The sequence below is a fragment of the Urocitellus parryii genome, chromosome 8, assembly GCF_045843805.1.
Source record: "Urocitellus parryii isolate mUroPar1 chromosome 8, mUroPar1.hap1, whole genome shotgun sequence".
Taxonomy (NCBI): Eukaryota; Metazoa; Chordata; class Mammalia; order Rodentia; family Sciuridae; genus Urocitellus; species Urocitellus parryii.
Genome location: NC_135538.1, coordinates 102,810,780 through 102,829,647, shown reverse-complemented (window position 1 = coordinate 102,829,647; position 18,868 = coordinate 102,810,780). Strand labels below are relative to the sequence as shown.

General features: G+C 33.9%; 1 pseudogene; it reads left to right on the top strand.

Annotated features, from left to right (window-relative positions):
- Positions 1–17,855: 17,855 nt before the first annotated feature.
- LOC113176083 (U6 spliceosomal RNA) lies at positions 17,856–17,955 on the top strand (annotated as a pseudogene).
- The last annotated feature ends 913 nt before the right edge of the window (positions 17,956–18,868 follow it).

Below are 18,868 nucleotides of genomic sequence, written 5' to 3'. Positions count from 1 at the left end.
CCAACTTGAAAGCAATCATTGAAGCAGAAATTGTGGCTAAAAATATATTGTGACATGAGTGAAGGAGGTTAATAATTAACTTCCTCATTTAACACATCATTTTTCTACATTTTCTTCACATTTCTCAGATTTATCGACCACTATAGTGCATGAAATTAAATGTTAAGTTCAATGTCAGAAAATTAATGACTTATAATAGCAATAAAAATATAATTATATTTAACATTTAATTGAGATTTTGCATGTGTGAGACTTTTACTTATTAATTCATTATAATAGCATTTTGTGTCATACATAATACTTTTTTTTTCAGTCCAGGGACTGGTAGCTCCAGGTTTGTTTAATCTTTACTATGATAATAATCTACTTACAGATAGGAGGATGAAAGTTAAATTGCTTAAATTCTCAGGATGCTTAGAAAATCCTACCCCTGAGAATAAGAAATAGAGCTATTGGCTTTGGTCTAGTTCTGACTTCATTTAGAAGAAATTAGACACTAGCGATTGACACCAATAGTGTCCCTGGAAGATGGGTGGCATGGGATGAAGAATAGCCAACAAATAAGTGCTGTTTATATAAAGGAATGGATTGGAACAAAATATATTGTGTAGCACTTTCCATCTGGAAATCATATCCATTTGTTTCTTCTTATAATCCCTTTGGAGATTTAAAAATGTATCTGTCCACGACCCAGGAGGGAAGTGAACACCTATATGGGATGCCATTTGGTCCCTTCATATTATTACAAGGGAAAAAGTTGGTTGATCCTTTACTCCTGACCAAAAAGGTGGACAGCTCTTTACTCAATTTTTTCTTAAGGAAAATCTCTCTACTGCTCAGAAAGCAGAAACACGGAATAGTACGCCCAGTGGTGGGCTAACTGGGAAATCACAGAACATGCTATATATTCATTAATTAACTATAGTCCTCATTCTTCAATTATTCATTTAACTAACACTTCAATAAATTCCCACTGTTTCTACACCCAGCCCTTGGTTTGAGTAGATCCCACATCCAAGATCATGCAGCATTTGTCTCTCTCTGTGTCTGGCTTATTTCATTTAGCCATGTTGCCTGAAATGACAGAATTTCCTTCTTTTTTTTAAGGTTGAGTAGTATTCTACTGTGAATGTGTGGTTCTTATATTAATAATAATGTATTCCATACTAGAAAATTGCCAAGACAATAGATGTTAAATCTTCTCACCACATGTACACAAAAATCCTTTATGATTTGATTAATCCACTCTATCAATTTTAAAACTAACTTGCTTTCAAATCTCAAAGGAAAAATGAATTCCTTTATCGTTTAAGCAGTATCTTGTTATTTGCTGGCAAATGCATTTTAACAAATATTCTACTATTTGCTTCACCTGTCACAGAAAAGATGTTGAACATTTCTGCAGGTTGTTTTAAAATCATATGACGCTTTGTGTTATGTGTGTGTTTCCTGGTAAGGTAGACAATATTGTTATTCATTTTTTGAGGCAGAACAAGAAAATCTCAGGGCACCGAAGAAACGTTTTGCAGGGTGTATGACAATATGCATAACTAAATTCCACAGGCCTGAAACCTGAAGTAAACAAGATTAAAATAGAAAGAAGACAGGTTTTAAGCAAGCAAAGAAAATTTTGACATGCTAACTCTAGAGCAAAATTTTACAATGTTTATTGGGCAGACTGGAAAATAAAGTTTCCTAGCTTTATAACTAACAGTTCTCTACTCCCTTGATCATAGTTACTACTAAGATTTTCTCTAATCCTGTTTGTCACACCCTGACATCTTTTTTTCCTACTTGAAAAGTCAACACTTCACACATGTAAGGAAATTCTGGCCCATAGTGAATTTAATTCACAAATATTGACCAGAAATGTTCTAACACAGAGGTAATATTTTCTAGGAGATGAATCCTTAGATAATCTCAATCTATTACTATAATCTGAGTCACCTAAATCAGTTCAACATTAGCATTTCAGAAATTGTTTTTCTGGCTTTGATCATAATATAACTGCAACAAATAAATTTTACCAGGTGAGCAATCAAGAGTGTTGTATTACTCTCTAGTTCTATTATAGCCTACAATTTAGCTCTCAGCAAGAAGAAACAATATTTCTTGAATAACTAATGAATTCTCTTCTGAAAAGTTTGAAGGGTGTTGGATGTATTACTGGCTGGAAAGCAGTGCATGAAAAGGTTTTGTGATTTGTCAAATTGATGAGAAGCATAACAGTTGTCCACAGTTGCTGACCAAGGCTCTATTTGCAGTTACAGCGGGAGCTGCTGGAAGCCAAGTTCTAGTTGTCAAGGCAGAGAAAGCTTCTTTGAAGAGCACCATTTGAAGTGACAAGTGGAATTGCAGACAGCCAAGGCACTTGCCAAGTTGATTTCTTCTCCTCATCTTACCTCTCCCTAATTCAAAGGTATCATCACTTAGGCTTACAGTTGTAGTTACTCAAGATCTACTTGAAATATGATTGCATTCCAAAGGCTATGTAGGCTTAGAATGTAGCTCAGTGGTAGAGCACTTACTTGCCTAGCGTGTGCAAGGCCATGCATGGTTCAATCCTCAGTACCATAAAAAAAAAAAAAATGTCAAAGAATACACTGTATCTCTTGAATACAGTTCTCAATTTTATTAGTGCATAAAAATAACTCGTGGTACTTATTCAAATGCAGATTTCTAGATTCATCCTTTTGAGATTTCATCTCAGAATTCACACAATTCAAGGTACACTTTTTAACCATCACTCCTCCAACAGTAGGTTCTTTATACATATTCTGACCTTCTTTAAAAGGCATATCTGACTGATGAAAAAAATATATTTTATAGAAATATCAGTACAATTTAAAAAGGCTGTGATTGCCAACCTGGGGATATGGATTTTAAAGATATAATACAAATTATACCAAAAGTACTAGGTAGAAAATTATTAGATTTAACAAATAAAATTAGAGGACATATAGTTAAATTTGAATTTCTGAAACACAGGAATTTTTGAAGTATAAGAATATGCCATGCAATATTTGGAGAATAATTATGTTAAAAATACTAATCAAAAATATTAATCATTTTTTATCTAATTCAGATTTAACCAGGAAACTTATATTTTATCTGGTAACTCTGTTAAGGCAGGAGTACCTCACCATGGTTTAGAATAAATTTGGAGAATAGTTTAAGAATAAAGTTACATAGATTATTAGCAGAATTCCTTAAAAATTATGAAATAGGGATCTATCTTCCACTAATATTTTCTCAGTCTGAAATCAGATCTCAAGCTTACATAATCTTCAGAGAGTTAGATTTCCTAATCCATTGTTGCTAACTAAATGTTTAAATTTAGGTACTTAGAATATGTTTATCAAATATTGACAGTTTATATCCCAAGAGGTCAGGGCAAAGTTAATATCATTGTGGAAATTTCCTACTTAATTTTCACTACCCTGCAACTGCATCAGTAAAATAAGTACATCAGAATACCATAGTGATACAGTGATCAATATTTATACCAGCCCAATTCACAATAGCTAAGCTACGTGCAATTCAACAGATAAGTGGATAAAGAAAATGTGGTTTACATACACACAATGGAATATTACTCAGCCATAAAGAAGAATGAAATTATGGCATCTGCTGGTAAATGGAAGGAACTAGAAACTACCATGCTGAGTGAAATAAGTCAATCTCAAAAACACCAAAACCCAAATGTTTTCTCTATATGTGGATGCTAACACACAATGGTGGCGAGTAGGGATGTCAATAAAAGTTCATTGGATTAGATAAAGGGAAATGAAGGGAAAGAGGATGGTGGGAATAGGAAAGTCAGTAAATGAATCATTCCAATGTTCATATATGAATACATAACCAGCGTAACTCCAAATTATGTACAACCACAAGAATAGGAAGTTATACTCCATGTTTATAGAATGTGTCAAAATACACTCATCTGCCATGTATATCTAAAAATAATGAATAAAAATGTAAAAAACATAAACTGTAAAAAATTAAGGCATGGTATTTTATGCATGTTTTTACTCGAACACTTTGATACTTCATTCATATTAATAGAACCACGTAATTTATTGGTGCTCAATGACACAATCAATTTTATCCTATGTTTTAGACTCTCTCTCCTTTGAACTCTTGTCTAAAATGTACCTGCAGCCTGCCTTTGAATCTTATTTAGGTTGCCTTCTTTATTCTCAGTATCACAGAAGTCAGTGCTGTGCTAGGCTGTAGAACTCTTGAAGGGAGGGAACAGAACAGCATCTTCTCCTTAAGCTTCTAGAGCAGTAATACTGTGAGTCCAAAACTACAGCTAGAAGAGGGGAAGAAACACAGAGAAGGCCACATCTTCAGGCCTTGAGGCATGATGCCTAAGATTTAGGACTATTAAGACTAGATCATTGGGCTGGAGATGTGGCTCAGCGGTAGCGCGCTCGCCTGGCATGCGTGCGGCCCGGGTTCGATCCCCAGCACCACATACCAACAAAGATGTTGTGTCCGCCGAGAACTAAAAAGTAAATATTAAAAATTCTCTCTCTCTCTCCTCTCTCACTCTCTCTTTAAAAAAAAAAAAAAAAAGACTAGATCACATTCTCCTCTCCTGTGCTCACTATACAGCAAACAAGTATCAGTTCCTAATAAGGCAATTCTGCTTGGAGAGTTGCAATAGTATATAACCAGACCATCTCTCAGGCAAAATGCAAAGAGAAGACCTAAAGCTGAATGTGAAGCAGATGTCGAAAAAACAACAAAAGAAAGCCATTAACAAACTAGTTCATATTCTAAACACAACATATTGATGATACATAGTGAGTATTCACAGTGCTTAAACTCAGCCCAGTTCCTTCCCAAATTAATTCAAACACCAAACTAGTTTTAGAAGGGGGAAAAAAGTTGTTTTCATGTCCAGAAATGACATGAGATATATTTAACTCAATTTACTGTCTTATACGAAATATCTAAATTTCAACCAAAAAAAGAAAAAAAATTAGAGGCATCCAAAAAACAATAAGAAAAAAATCATGCCATATGGAAAGAAATCAAGAAAACCAGATTCAGATATGACTTAGATATTATAATTACAAGACAGAATTTAAAATACTTTCGAGACAATGAGATAATAAATAACCAGAAATAACAATAACTATTAAAATACACCCATTTTATTTAAAAGATAAAAACTAGAAGAAAAGATGTATTGGCAATGCCAGATATTTTTAAAAGTTGACAGATGTGTGCCTTTAGTGAGCTCATCAATTGAGTTGACACAACAAACCCACTGCTAGGTATATCCCCAGAGAAATGTCCATGAAAGAATATGCACAATTAAATGAATGGTGCGACATGTGAATGGCATTTCAATAAGTACTTTGTTAAAAAAAAATTTACTGACTTAATAGGATGACCTAAGCAAGATGTTACTACAGGAATTCCCTTGCTTATATCCCTCCACAGCAGTAAGAATTTGGCAGCCATCTACAGACAAACATGCTCTTGTGAGAGTTTGACAAAAAGAGCTGTTCTAAAAGGGCAGATATGAACCTGAGTGGCAGACTTGCTGACCATGGTGCAGGCTACAGACCCTGAAATGTGTTTGCCCTTTTATCCCCATTTGGCTTTGGAACTACCACCAGAATCCTCCACTGAGACACTTGAGTCACACCCTCTTGTGCCTTGGATAACAGGCACATAGTTCCCAACAGTGGACCATGAAGCAGTCATAAAACTCAGCTGTACACTTTCTCAGCTGTGGTATGACAGTAGTCCTGCTTTCCCAGGGATCACCAAAGGCCATGTCCATCTTCCCAGGATGTAGTTTTGCTGATCTTGACTGCATGTGAATTCTGAAATGTTTACTAAACTAGGCTCTGGTCCATCTCGGCTATCACCTGAGAAGAGATTTGTCTGTTCAGAGACTCAATGGGTGCCAAGTCTATCCATGCTTATAAAACAAGTTTGCTGACCTTGGTCCTACAGCAGATCCTGAAATGGCCTCAGCCCTGGTCCAGGATGATCAAGGGTTAATCCTGCCTATAGAGGAATCCAGCAGAACTTACACTTATTCGTGCCCTGTAGGTAGACCTGGTGACCTCAATCTCAGTTTTGAACCTTGTGGCAACTGGTAATTCAGTTCCAGCCCTTCTTAGCTGTGGTCTAAAGACAGTCCTCCTTGCTCAGGGCCCACTGAGTGACATAGTTGGGGCCCTACCATGGAGCTGGAGAGAACCGCATTTGTTCATACACTTGATCACAGACGTACGATCTGTAGACCTAATAGTGGACCCTTGTCTCATCACTGAGCCTATTGACCAAGTCCTGGGAAGTAGTTCAATCAACCTAATCACTGAACATATTCCATGCTTGTTCAAGAACCTAATAAAGGATCTGACAATTGTGGACTCTACTATTGAAACAACAGCAGAATATGACCTAGTTTTGATCTCAATCAACTGAGTTCCCAGAGGCAATATAATCAGTCTGGGATGCAGCAGTTAAAAAAAATCCATAAAGAATACAAGAGCTGTTTACTCCTTCTAATGCACAGACATCAACATAAGGCTATGTAAATAGCATAAAAACAATAAAACATGACAGACACCACCAATGAAAACCAACCAGGACCTAGCAACTGGCTCAAGGTATGGAGTTCTACAAATTACCTGACAAAGAATGCAAAATAGTCATTCAAAAGAATCCCAATGATAGGCAAGAGAAAATAGATAACTAAATGGATTCAGAAAAACAATGAGCAAGAGTGGGAAGTTAAGAGAAAAAAACAAAAGAACCAAACAGAAATCCTAGTGCAGAATACAAGAATATAAATCAAAAATAGGATATAGAACTTAACCGCAGACACAAACAGAAGAAAGAAGTAGCAAACTGGAAAATAGGTCATTTTGATTTAGCCAATGAGAGGAATTACAACAACAACAACAACAAAGATTCACCTGGTGAACACATATACATCATGGGAACCTAAGAAGGAGAAAGAATAGGAAAAGAGACAGAAAGTTTACTCAAGTAAATAATGGCTGAAAACTTTCCAAATCTTAGGAGAGAAAGCGATATCCAGAGACTCTCAAAAGTAGCAACAGAAAGAAGTCTCTGTCTTTTCAACATGTAAGTGATCTATCAAAACTCAGAAGATTTTTTTTCTAAGTAGAATCTCTGCAGGTCAGAAGAGATTGAGGTGGTATTTTCAAAGTGCTGGGGCTGTGGGGCATGGGGTGAACTCCCAATGAAGAATTATTATACCTGGAAAAACTTTCCTTCAAAAATGAAGACGAAATAAAAACATTTCCAGCTGAAAAAAATGTTGAAGGAGTTCATCACTACTAGACAAAAGCTACAGGAAGTTCTTTAATATAAAAGTGTGCTAAGTACCAACATGAAAATATAATAAACTATAAAACTCACTGGTAGAGGTAATTATACAGTCAAATTCAGAGTGCTCTCAATGATGGTGTGTCTCATGTAAAGGTTAAAGGCAAAGTATTAAACTATATCTACACTAATTTATAAATGTATACACAGTACAAAAAGTATAAAGTTTGACACCAACAACACAAAATGCCAAGAGTGAAGACAGCAAAAATTTTTGAAAAAAATTCTGGGGGGTGTGGGTGTGTGTATGTGTGAAAGATGTGGTCTCTCTATGCTTCCCTGCCTCATCTTGAAATAGTGGTTCTTCTGCCTCTGCCTCAGGTAGCTAGGTTTGCAGGTATGTATCACTGTACCCACTTAAAAGTATATTTTCTATGGAATTAAAAGTAAGTTTTTATCCACTTCTAAAACACTGTTATGGCTATACAATATCGTAAATAAGTCTTTCATCCCCTCCCAAACAAAAACAGAAACACTTCTAGGAGATACATAAAACATAAATGAAAACATACTGCTATTTTAAAAATCAAATCATAATAAAAAAGATAGCAAGGGAGAAAGAAATGAACTGAGAAACTATAAAAACAAATAGAAACAGTTAACAAAATGGCCATAGTTAAATCCTATCAGCAATTACTCAGATGCAGATGGATTAAATTCTACAATCAAAAATTTCAAAGTAGCAGAATAAATAAAAAATATAGCAATATGTTGCCTACCCAAGATTTACTTTAATCTTAAAGACATGCATAAACTGAAATAAAAGGATGGGAAAGATATTCATGAAAAAGTTAATCAAAGAGAGTTGCCTATCCTTACATCAGAAAAAAAAGACTTTCTGTGACAGGACACAAGCAATGTCATTATGTAGTAATTAAAGAGTGAATCCATCAAGAGGCTATAATAATTATAAATACATATGCATCCTATATTGGAGCTCATGAACATATAAACAAATATCAACCAGATTGAATGAGTAATATGCAACAAAACAATAATAACCCAGGACTTTAATAACCTAATTTAAACAATTAATAGATCCTCCAGACAGAAATTCATATATACAAAACATTCCAAGTCTACTTTGGTGCCAATGACTTTAAACTATACTACAAAGCTATTTTCTTGGAAAAGTAATATTAACAAATGTTTAGCTACACTAACCAAGAAAACAAGAGGACTCAAATTTCATATGATATCACAGAAATACAAATGACCATAAAACTACTCCTAGCAATTTTATGCTAACAAATTGGATCACCTAGAAGAAACAGATAAATTTCTAGAAGCATATAACCTTTCAAGACTGGATTATGAAGAAATAAAAATCTGAAGAGAATAATAATGATCACGAAAATTGAAATAGTGATGAAAAATCCAGCATAAAGGCCCAGGATTAGGTGACTTCATTGATTAATTCTACCAGATCTTTATAGAAGATTTCTGATCATTCTCAAACTTTTCCAAACAAATTGAAGAGAAGGGAATGCTTCCAAATTTATTTTGTGAGTCTAACATTACCATTATACCAAAGCTATCTAAGGATTAAGAAAAAGGGGGAAAAACCTATATGGCAATATCCTTGATAAACATACATGGAAAGATAACAGCAAACTGAATTTAATATAACACTAAAAAGATCCAAATCATGATAGAGTGGGGTTAGTTCCTGGCTATAATTGTGGTTCAGTATACACATATCAATCAATGTGATACACCACATTAAAATAATAAAGAATGGAAACCATATGACCATCTCTGTAGACACAAAAAAATTTGGCAAAGTCCAGCATAATTTCATAATGATGGCCCTCAGCAAACTCGGCATAGAATAAAGGTCCCTTATAAAAACCACCATCTGTGATAAACTCACAGCTAACCTTATACTCCATGGCTGAAAGCTGAAAGTTAGACTGGAAATATAGGTCACTGGAAGAACATGTGTGAAGCCCTGAGTTCAATTCTACTACTGAAAAAAGAAAAAAGAAAAAGAAAAAGCTGAAATATTTTACTCTAAGGTGAGAAAAGAAAAAGGTACCTTCCTCAGCACTTCCATTAAATATATTATAGAAAGTCCTAGCCTGGGCAATGAGTCAAGAGAAAAAGTAAATGTCATCCAAATCATAAAGAAAGAAGGCAAATAATCTGATTGCAGATATTAGCTTAAATATAGAAATCTTATGGCCATTTATGTACCTTTACCCTCTCCATCTTAAATATATACTTAGATTTCCAATCACACAAAGCAGTGTACAAATATTTGCTTCAGGTATCAAACCTATTTTAGAAATCTCAAGAGGCAAAGCAAAATATATTTACCTGTATTTTTGTTCCTTCCATTGTTTTGTCTTCACCCTTGATGTTCCAAGAATTTTATTTTTAGCATATCATTTAATTTTTTAAAACTTTCCCTAAGTCATTCTTTTTAAGATAGCCTATTGGTGTCAAATACTCAGAAGAAGCTTTCCTTCTTTTAGAAAGTTTTGTTTTTTCCTTTATTCTGGAAGGATATTTTAACTGAGTATAGTAGTTTAGAGTGAAAAATCCTATTTTTTTCAAAAATTGAAAAATATTGTGTCACTTTTTTCTTGAATCTCTTTTATGTATGTGGTTAAACTTAGTAAGTTTTTAACTATTATTTCTTTGAATACATTTTCATTCCCAAACTTGTTTCAGTCCCAATCCTCTGGGACTCTGCAGATAGAACTCTTAGATTAGGACATATGTCCTAAATATGACTCTTTAGAAACTTAATAATATAAAATATCTCATATATGGTATTTATGAAGAAACTTAAAAGCAACTGATTATCCATATAAAGAAAATAGAAATTATAATTATTATAGTTCCAATTCATGCCACATAGGCTATGATTAACTTTTTCATCTTTATCTATTTTTTGGTAATAAATTTCTTTCTCTTTGAGAATAAATATGCCCCAAAGTTCACACACATGAATAAATAAAATGAACTCTCATAGCAAACATTGTGTTCTATGATCTGCTTTTCACACTTACTAATAGTCTTTTAACTACTTTCCTAGTAAATATCAGAGTTATGTTAAACTCATTTTCTTTCTAATTCACAAGATAACAAACTGGTTCCATTTGGGATGGATCCACCACAGAATTGTCCTGCAACAGTCCTATTTTCTGCTTCCAGACTGTTTGGAAGAATTCACTGCAGATTTCTAAACCTTGATTTTATCAAACTTTAAGCTTTGCCATTACTCCCCACAGTTAGCAGCTGACTAACAAATATTCTTCCCAAAATGCTGAATATGGCTCTTGACATCTGTTCTGCTGCTGTGTCCCTGCCAGAAGCGTAAAATGAAGGGCAAAGCTGTTTTACTTTCTTATTTTTCCCTATTGTCCTACAGCACCTAAACAGGCAATATCAACGACAAAGAGTATATTATCTCTCTTGCCAAAGAAAAATTCTATTATTTTTTGCCATCATATCTGAAATAATTCATATCAGCTTTTGCCTGAATTGTTTTAGCTCTTAAAGTCTATGAAAAAAAGGAGAAGTTTCAGAGCAAGTTATCAATGAAACATGACTATGTCAATTTAATTAAATAGTTTTAGGCAGTTAAGAGATGGCATTTATGTAAAATTTATATTTTAATTATGCTTACTCATGTATTTTTATGAAATCAGGTAGCTCAGTACTTTCTACCTGACAACACTTCTTAATATAAACCCAAGTCTGAGCATCTGTGTTCAAATTCCTCTTCTTTTATTACTGCAAATAATACATACAACCACACACGTCCTGGGACAAATTATTTGACTTATTTGAGCCTTAACTTCTTCATTTAAAAAAAAATAGTTTTAACTTGAATGCAATAGTCACAAACACACTTAGTAGTTCTTTAAAATGTGTGTAGCTTTAAAATGGAAGCTCTTCCTAATATTTTTGATTGGTTCCAGTTTTTCTACACATGCAAACTAAATAAGCTATATTTGCTTAGATCTTTATCAATCAGAATCAATACTGATAAATTCATTTTTGATAGTTATATATATTTTGATATTATATATATTTCTCTAGCATTTCTTCCTAATAAATATTTTCCTCAACAACAACAAAAACGCACACAAAAACCCTTATTTCCTGAGTAGATCACCCACAAATTAAGTCAGAAACAAATCCAGGGAAGTTAAGAAATCAAGGAAGAGGAAGAATGAAGAACAAACTTCACCATGACTCTCTATGTACATTTTCTTTCACTAGGTTCTTATAAAGAAGGGGCTCATGAAATGTGTTATTGTCTAAATTTTCAGGGTCCTTGCAGAGTAAAATTTTCCTATGTCTCTTTTCCCAGATATCTCAAATGCAATATTGTTCCCATGTAAATGCATGCATCTTAAAGACAATTTTACTTCCCCAGGTATATCTGTAAATATCTAGAGACAATTTGCTAGTAGCTGTCTGAGAGGTTTCTACTGGCATCTAGTGGGTGGATGCTATGGATATTGCTAACATTCTGCTATGCACTAGAGAACACCCAATAATGAAGAATAATCCTGGGTTGGGAAGTAGTTCAGTGGTAGCATGATTGCCTAGCATAGGTGAGGTTCTGTATTCAAGTCTCAGCACTACAAATAGGGAAAGAAGGAAGGAAGGAAGGGAGGGAGGGAGGCAGGGAGGGAGGCAGGGAGGAAGGGAGGGACAGTTGGTCCACCCCAAAATGTCAATAGTGCTGAGGATGAAAAACTTGGGCTAGAGAATCTTACAGATTTATAGTTGGTTCTGATTAGTTCTTTCTACTGAAGTCCCAATGAAAATAAACTAATGGGAACCTCACCTCTTTTGCCAGAGTTGTCACCTCTCCATCATCCTGGCTGTTATTTCCAATAATCAATCAAGGATCAGCACCTTCTTAGCATCTTGTCTTCTGGGTTTGATTTAGTTAGTCATTTGGCATGTCATGTACAATTGGCCTTCTGTAAATCAACCAACTACAGAACAAAAATATTTGTTAAAACAATTGCAACTGTAAAAGCATTTACAGACTTTTTTCCTCATTGTTATTCCCTAAACAATAAAACAACTATTTACATTATACTAGATATTATAAATAATCTAAAGACTATTTAAGTATATAGGAGGATGTGCATAGATTATATGCAAATACAACACCATTTTAATAGTGACTTAACTTGGGCATCAGCAGGCTGGTATCTACAGGAATCTGAAGACAATCTCCTGTGAATGCTAAGGGACAATTGTATTTGATTATTTTTAGAGAGAAACTGGCTAGGCTGGTATAACTTAGTCAAGAGTCTCACTAATATTAAATCATAAGTACTGACCTATAAAAGTTATATTAATGACATCATATTTTGCTGGTCCCTTTTAAGTTCTTTTTATTTCTATATGATATCATAAAGCTGCCTATAAAATATTTTTTACCACAATTATAGTCTCGTTTTATTATTTGTATTGTCAAATGCAATTTATTTTTTAAGTGATGCTACTGGTAATGCATAATGAATGATCCTCCTTCTACCACTAACATTATGAGTTTTAGAATTCTCTTCCTATTTGCAATCATCTGGCTTATGAAGGCTTTTTCCAGGTTCTTGGTCTTTGCATTATGAAGTGTATTTGAGTCTTGCTATGTGATATGGCCACTTGCCATATTTGTTATGTCCTTTAATTATGAAGAAATTTATTGATAGGCTGACTTATTGACCCAAACTGACAACTTAAGGAAATAGTCCACATCAGTAAAATTCTGAGAAAAAAATGGAGTCAGGAATTTCTACAGAGATAAATTTCAGGAAAGTTTTGTTATTTTGTTTTGTTTGACTTCTGTTTTGAATCCTAAGACTCTGAAGTTAAATCAACTTTTACAACACTAATGACACTTTGCCAGAGTCACTGCCTCTGTAATGGGCTACAGAGTGAATCTAGTCCAGGATTAATGTCTTTTCCTGTTAAAAAAAGAAATATCTTTACTTCAGATTTTCCAATTTGGTGATATGACATTCAACACTCAAAAACAATGCCTTCAATTAGCATATGCTCTCTATATAATATAGTCACACAGTGATTTGAGCATTAGGTTTAAAGAAAGCCCTTAGAAGTGAAAATATTTTTATTCTTTTATTTTAAAAAAGGACTTTAAGGTAGAAAATGCTGAACAGCAAATTACAAAATTATCGAATATTTTGGAAAAAAACTAAATTTTTAAAAATTTTTAAAATTTCGCTATAATTTTATAAATTTTGAAAAATACTACATTTTTAGTTTTACTAAAATCTCACCATCAGAACTTAAAAAAAACAACTTTTTGTTTATGCAGTTAAATGTTATTTAAAGCCAGATTTCTCTCATATAAAGAGGGGTTGTAAAAGTTTATACCAAATTTGTATTAAGGCATCTTCAAGTACCTTTCCTTTTAGTTTCTAGTTTACTTGACGCATATAATCTTATAAAGCCCTTTGTCAATCCTTATACTAAATTATTTTATTAACATGTTATGTTTTGTATATGAGGAGTCCCAGAAAAGCTATGTGCAAGGAAATGTAAGAAGATTTAGAGGCAATATGATTAGATTATGAGAGCTTTTACTAAATAGTGGATTAATCCACTGATATGGATTAACTGAGGGTTCACTGTAGGCAGGCTGGGTGTGGCTGGAGGAGGTAGGTCACTGGGAGTTATATTCCAATATATTTTATCCCTGGTATGTGGGGATCTCTCTGCTCCCTAGTTGCCATGTTCAGGGCTTCTTTCTTTTGCCTTTCCCTTTCACCTGATCTTTTGCCTCACCTTGCGCTCAGAGCTACTGTGTCAGCCAGCCATGGACTGAACCTCTGAAACTGTAAGCCAAAAATAAACTTTTGCTTCTCGCTGTTGTTCTTGTCAGGGCTGCTGGTCACAGTGGTACAAAGCTGACTAAAACCACATCTTTCAACACTAATTTTTAAAGATTCTTTTTCCTTAGCTTGTGTTCTGACAGTTCACCTCCCACTTCACTAAGTTTTATTTTTTTCATTTTCAACATTCTTGTTTTTCTCATTTATTATAAGTTTTTCAAGGTTAAATCCCTAGGTCCTCCTCTCTTCCCAGAATATTCTCCCCCTGGGCATTCTCATCAATAGCCATAATTCCAAATGCTTTCTGAATATATATGACTTCCAAATATGCATCATTAACTTTGAGCTCCCTTTTCACTCAAGATCAATATTGATGCTTTCCCCCATAGACCTTGAAAGTAATTTTACTACCCACTCAAATAGGATCCATAATTGGTTTTTTTACAAGTTCACCATTTTCTCTTTCATTATCTCAGTAAAGGGAATACCTCTTCATCTGGTTTCACAAGCCTCAAAAATAGAATAGTCAAGTGGTTTTATTCTGCTTTTTCTTGCATTTGAAACTCACCAAAACTGTCTTGTAGCTCATCTTAAATGTCACTGAATGTGTTCACTCCTCTTCATCTCCATCACTAATTCCAAATATCAACCAACCATAATCTTTTACCCAAATCATTGAAATAACCCTAGGAATGGAGAAATGAGTTGCAGACCTCCAACAACCCTTTTTCTCCCATCATCTTATACAACATTTTTTTTTTTTTGCATGAGTTCCTCTCATCTCTAGCTCTTTCAAGACTGCCCCCTCCTTAGCAGCTACAGCTGCTAAGGCTCACAGCCTTTTTTTTTTTTTTGGGGGGGGGGAGGGGGCGCTGGGGTTGGAGGGGCAGTGCTGGGGAATTGAACCCAGGGCCTTGTACATGCAAAGCAAGCCCTCTACCAATGGAGCTATATCCCAGCCCCCCTCACAGTCTTTATGTAAGTCCCCAGACTGGTGCTTTTGCACATGCTGTTCTATTGGCCTGAAACGTTCTTTCCTCTCCATCATTTCCTGATTAATTTCCACTCCTCCAAAATATCTCAGCTAATATAACACTTCTGGGAACCTTCTCTGACCTCTCTGTGTCTATGTTAAACTCCATTATAATATTTCTTACAGAGGCAACATGACCTCTTTCAGCCTTATTATAATAATTAATTTATATAGTTGTTTGATGGAATTTGTTTCTTTTACATTAGTGGGATTATATAGAATAAGAAGAAATAAGCCTAAAAATTTCCTGACCCACAATATGTGCTCAATAAATATTTTTTTTGGATGAATAAATAAAGCCATGAGCCACTATTAACATTTAATTGTCGTGATACACTATCTTCTATTTCACAAAATTTTGATTTTCAGATATATTAACTTTATGGGGCTGGGGTTGTGGCTCAGTGGTGGAGTGCTTGCCTAGCATATGTGAGACAGTGGGTTTGATCCTCAGCACCACATAAAAATAAAATAAAATAAATATATTGCATCCATCTACAACTTAAAAAAGTATTTTAAAAAGATATATTAACTTTTTGATATACCTTAATTGTAGTTTATAATAACTACACTTACAACAAAAAGCTATAATTTATATACTTAATCCATGAAAGTTGAAACCCATGAAACAATTGCCCAGAAATCATATCACCTATCCCTTTCAATTATTGTTAATATTTGTACTGCTTTTTTGTTTGTTTGTTCTGCAGTACTGGGAACTGAACCCAGAGCTCATGTATGCCAGCAAATGCTCTACCACTGAGCCACAACCCCAGCCCTTTGCATTTTTTTGTTTTGTTTTAAGATGAAGTCTTAATACATTGCTCAGGTTGGGCTCAAATCTGTAATTTTTCTACCTGAGCTTACCCTGCCATTGGGATTAGAAGCTTGTGCCACCATACCTGGCAATATATTCATTTTATACATAGTTAACAAAGGACAATGCATAATTACCCAATAGAAAACAAAATATACTGAATATATACTTTTAGATACTTCTCATTTGTTTTGGGTTATACTTGTACAATATTTCTAGAAACCTAGAAATCACCATCACATCTGATAAATATTTCCCTTCTTTTTACTTTCACTAATAAATAATTTATGGGCACATTAATAAAATTACAAGATATAATGTAGTTCAATACACCATACAACAAAAATGCTGTCTATACATGCTGTTAAATTAACATCTGTAATGACTAATTCTAATGTGTATGTTTGATTTAAAGTTGCAAAACATTATTTTTTCTTATTATTAATGCTGCAGCATTTTTAATCTGTTTCCTAATACCCATTCTATGAAGATACTTATGCCAATTATGTCAACTGTGACATATGATAAATCACTTTTCCATCTCTCCATTTTTTAATATACAAAGTAAGAAATATGGTGATTTTGTATGATAAGTCTAGCTCCTGCACTTAATTTTATAATTATTGCTATGTAAGATTGATCTGACATGGAGCAAAATAATAATAATAATAATAATAATAACGAATGATTAATTACTAATATACTAATTAACTAATAATAATAATTATCTAATAATTAACTAATAATAATGAATGATTAATTACTAACTGTATATTATAGAAAAGCTTCATCACCCTTTAAAATTTATGAAATACTTTCAAAGTAATTGAGCATAGAAATAAACCAAGAAACCCAGGACTGAATCTTAGGAAGGTCTAAAGTCTAAGACTAAAGTCTCTTTATTAATCCAAATTAATTTTTCCAAATGAATATTTGTGGGACATCAGTTAAGGGAATGAAAGTTTACTGAGATTACTCATTACTGAAGATTACTGGTATGTTTCCTCTTATGGAAGAGGCACAGAACTGATTGTTAATGCAAATGTTCTGAGAAGACCTGCAATAAGAGCAGTCTATTTGACTTTGTTTAAACCACTGTTTCCTAAAAGTATTTGTTCTTATGACCCCATTTTATGTACTATAACATATTATGTAATGTGATGTATTACTCAAAAACACATTTTACATAACATATCACTAGCTGGGAAATGACAGCTTGTCTTGGGACTGTAGCTCTTTGGACCTTAAACAATTGAATTATGTAACTTTCTTTTTGCTTTTATAAACTTGGTTGTTTCAACAAGTATAACCTGTGTCTGTGGGGCCCAGTGTAAGCAGTTTCACAGCATGGCCATCTGTTCCAAATTCTTGATATAAAATTTTCCATCAATTCAACTCAAAAGCATTTTCCTTACAGCAAATTAACAGACTGGAAATTTAGAGTCAGTAAATTCAGGGTCATTTTGCTCAGCAACTCAGGTTTCTTTCCAGGGACACTGACAGGGCATGGGGGAGTTCTTTTGTCCTGCGGTCATCTCAATCTTAACTCCTGCAATGAGATATCTGGAGCCCAAAGACTAATATCTTTAGTACTATTGCTTGCAGTTACAAATTCTCCTGATACTGCAATAGGGATAAACAGCATTGATCTCAAAATATTGCTTCAGTTCAGGGGCTATCACTGAATTAAAAGCTCAAGAAAAAAATCTATCCTTTTACATTTCATAAAAGTGATAATTTCTTAACTTTTACTGGGCATTTTCTGTTATGTAAGTCATATTTTAATAGTGCTCACTTCGGCAGCATACAGTAAAATTGGAATGATACAGAAAAGATTAGCATGGCCCCTGCACAAAGACACACAAATCTGTGAAGCATTCCATATTGAATAAAAAAAACTGAAATATATTACATAGCATTTTTTAATTTAAAGTAGATTGGAATGTCTCTATATCTGCAAGTATATATTAACGTGACTTTACAGTACAACGTGGAAAATAAAAGCTGCCAATCTATTCTAATGGATTTTATTTTCTAGTAATGTAATTGCAGATTTCATTTCTCAAAGGAAAAAAAAAAGAGTAGTACCAACCACCAGAATCTTGTGGCAGATACTATTTACTTTTCCTCAGTATGCTACAGTGTGCTACTTGCCCTCAGTGTGTGCAGGCATCCCTGTCAAGGAAACACCCATCTTTCTATAGTCTCAATGTCTTATTTTCCTTTCTTACAAAGTCAGGTAACCTTATTTGGGGTTTTATTGAATATTCATCCACTAATCTGGCTAATAGTTGCTGGAAACATCGAGATAAGGAGACTGGCAGCAAGTTTTGCCAACATGCTCTAATACAAAGAAGCGTACTAGTTTTTAATGTAGGAGAGAATGTCAAAAAGAATAATGAAAATATTTGATATTTCAATAAGCTTGGAAGCCAGAATCAAAAATGTTAAGCATAATAGATTGGAAAATTTTCAAAATGACTATGAGATGCTCAAAGACCTTATTATATACCCATATTCTGTGAATGTCTGACATTTTCTAAGCACTCAATAAATGCATGCTGATAGAATGAATGATTAATTACTAACTGTATATTATAGAAAAGCTTCATCACCCTTTAAAATTTAAGAAATACTTTCAAAGTAATTGAGCATAGAAATAAACCAAGAAACCCAGGACTGAGTCTTAGGAAGGTCTAAAGTCTAAGCCTGAAGTCTAAGGCTTCAAGTTAAAAACTCAAAACCATTATGAAACACCAAGAAAGTACAGATAAAGAATGCAGCCCATATATTTGTAGATAT